The sequence below is a fragment of the Megachile rotundata genome, unplaced genomic scaffold (genome assembly GCF_050947335.1).
Source record: "Megachile rotundata isolate GNS110a unplaced genomic scaffold, iyMegRotu1 scaffold1011, whole genome shotgun sequence".
Lineage (NCBI taxonomy): Eukaryota > Metazoa > Arthropoda > Insecta > Hymenoptera > Megachilidae > Megachile > Megachile rotundata.
Window position 1 is genome coordinate 35,001 of NW_027474308.1, and position 2,500 is coordinate 37,500.

The 2,500-nt window shown below is 45.2% G+C and overlaps 1 non-coding gene across 1 annotated transcript; it reads left to right on the plus strand.

Annotated features, from left to right (window-relative positions):
- Nucleotides 1-1,127: 1,127 nt before the first annotated feature.
- LOC143266500 (5.8S ribosomal RNA) lies at nucleotides 1,128-1,282 on the plus strand. Its single transcript, XR_013041466.1, has one exon. It is a non-coding gene; the product is annotated as a 5.8S ribosomal RNA (ribosomal RNA).
- Nucleotides 1,283-2,500: the final 1,218 nt, after the last annotated feature.

Below are 2,500 nucleotides of genomic sequence, written 5' to 3' on the forward strand. Positions count from 1 at the left end.
TACCGGCAGAAGGTTCGTTATGTAAAAAATGGATCGTATGCATGGTGTACCCGTTCGTTGCGACGTCTGAGTTAAAAGGAGGAGAGAATCGAAATTGTTAAATAGATACGCGCCAGGAAAGCGGAGAGATTTCGGAGAAGTAAGGAAGAGGTGAAGGTTATAAGAATCTCGAAATATTCTTATCGGACTTTCCTTTCTATAATTTTTATTCTTGATTCGTGTTGCGTACTCTCTCGACCCCGTGTGAAAACACGAGAGAGAATATAAAGAAATATTTTGGGACGTTTGGTAACGAAATGCATGGGTTTGCGAAAAAAAATTGTTAAATTTCTTGTTTTTTTTTTTTCGCCCGCTTCGTGAGAGACTCTCATTTTATTTTCTTTCTCTCTATAAATTTTGTCTTTGGACCAAAGGGAACACCCCCTTTTAGCCTCTCTCTATTTCGTGTTAAACGAGAAACGAAATTTAGAGTGTGACACGGAGGCTTTCACGCGGGGGGTGTCCGGGTAACCGATGGAAATCGAACCACGAAACCGCTTCGACGAACGAAGTCGCAACTTCACGAGAGTCCGCCTGCTTACGACGGACGATATGGTAACGTATCGCTTTACGGACCGGCTGAGAAGCGAAAACGATAGCGTAGTCTCCTTCGTTGGTAGACCGATCTGACGCCGGCCATGGAGTGTCCGTATCGAATCTCGCGATACCGCCAAGACGTCCAATATATGTAAGCAGCGAGCAGGAGACTCTGTGTTACGCGCGACAGCGCGTTTCGTATTTTCCACGGTTTTTGAATGACTTTACCACCCGGAACGGACTGAAAACTCGCCGCACGAAGAGAAATGCGTCACAGAGCGTTGTTTCATCGGCGGTTCTGTAGTTTTATACGGTCCTTTACCCGTCCATGGACGTTATCGTGTCGTCTTAATCATCAATCAGCTCGGGTAAATCTGTGAACAGAGCTATGACGGGACGACGTCCGAATACCGATACTCGATCTTGCGCTTGGATTGGAGTTAGTATTCTATGGACAATCGAACGAATTTATAAACCAGGTTAAATAAATCACGTACATACTGGTTTTCAGACGCTGAGTTGTTAAATATGAACAAAAATTTTTATACGATTACCCTGAACGGTGGATCACTTGGCTCGTGGGTCGATGAAGAACGCAGCTAATTGCGCGTCAACGTGTGAACTGCAGGACACATGAACATCGACATTTCGAACGCACATTGCGGTCCACGGATACAATTCCTGGACCACGCCTGGCTGAGGGTCGTTTATATAACTAAAGACTGCTTGCGTTTGCCTTTAGCAGCAAAAGGTTTTCTCTTCATTGTTAAATTTTTTTCGGTACCGCTCGTCGTTCGACTAGATAAAACGAAACTGTTAAACGCCGAAAAGTCGAACGTTTCGGAGCGGGATCCGATGGTCGAACGCGAGAGAGAGAACAACTTGCGAAATTGGCGAAAACGTACGAGCGATGGTTGGACATTTCGTCGGCGTTTGACGCGGAGAATGTTAAATGGAACGTTCGTGTCTCGCCCTCTCTTTGCTAGTGTTCATTTTTTTCACAGGCGACAGAAGAACATTTTCGTATATCTCGCAATTCTTAGTTTTTAGGATCTTCTCGGCGGAATGCGCTTATCTCGGCTTGCGTGAGTCGTGGTTTCTAGTTAAACCCCTAAAAGAGACCATATACGACCGCCCGTGAAAGAGCGCTCCCGAGTCGAAAACACCTAACTACAGAAGGATATTTAGACGAGAGAGAAAATGATTCTTCGCCCTGCGAGAGAATTGTTAGACACCAATTGAAGGAAGCAAGCCGAGAGTAGAGCGTGTTTACGGCGTTTCTCCGCGCTCCCGACGTTGTCTGAAATGATTGTCGAATTTTTTTTTCGACGGTGCGAAAGTTTATACAACGAGGAGAAAAGTTAAAAATAAACGTGCGACGGAAGCTCTTTCACGGTTAAATTATTACGAGATCGTAGCTTCGCCACGTTTTTTTAACATTTACAAGCGCAGATCGCTTCGTTGTCGTTGATTAGAAGCGGAAGACCGCGCGATCCCAATACGGGTTCCGGTCGTCCAGTCCTCGAAGTGCATAATTGTGCCGGACGGACGTTGAAAAACCCGGACCGATCGAACGATAAACGCTTATTTGGTGATCGTCTTGCGAGAGTCTCCCTTCATTGTTGTTCGTGTGTTAAATTTCTTTTATCGAACAACGGTCGAACGCAAATGAACAATGACATTTACACCGAAGATCGATCTCGAAACGCTTTTGTTCCTCCTTTTGTGCGCTCGTGGTTTCATCGAACGATATATACACGACGAAGGTGTACCACGCACGTTAAAAATGGGATTTTTTTTTTCCTTTAACCCTTTATTCTCTGGACCATGATAAGTCACTCACCGATGGTTTACATGGCTGTCTCTGGCATTCTCGCCCTTTTCTTGGGATTTTGCGTCGGAACGCGACAGCAAAAGAAAAAAC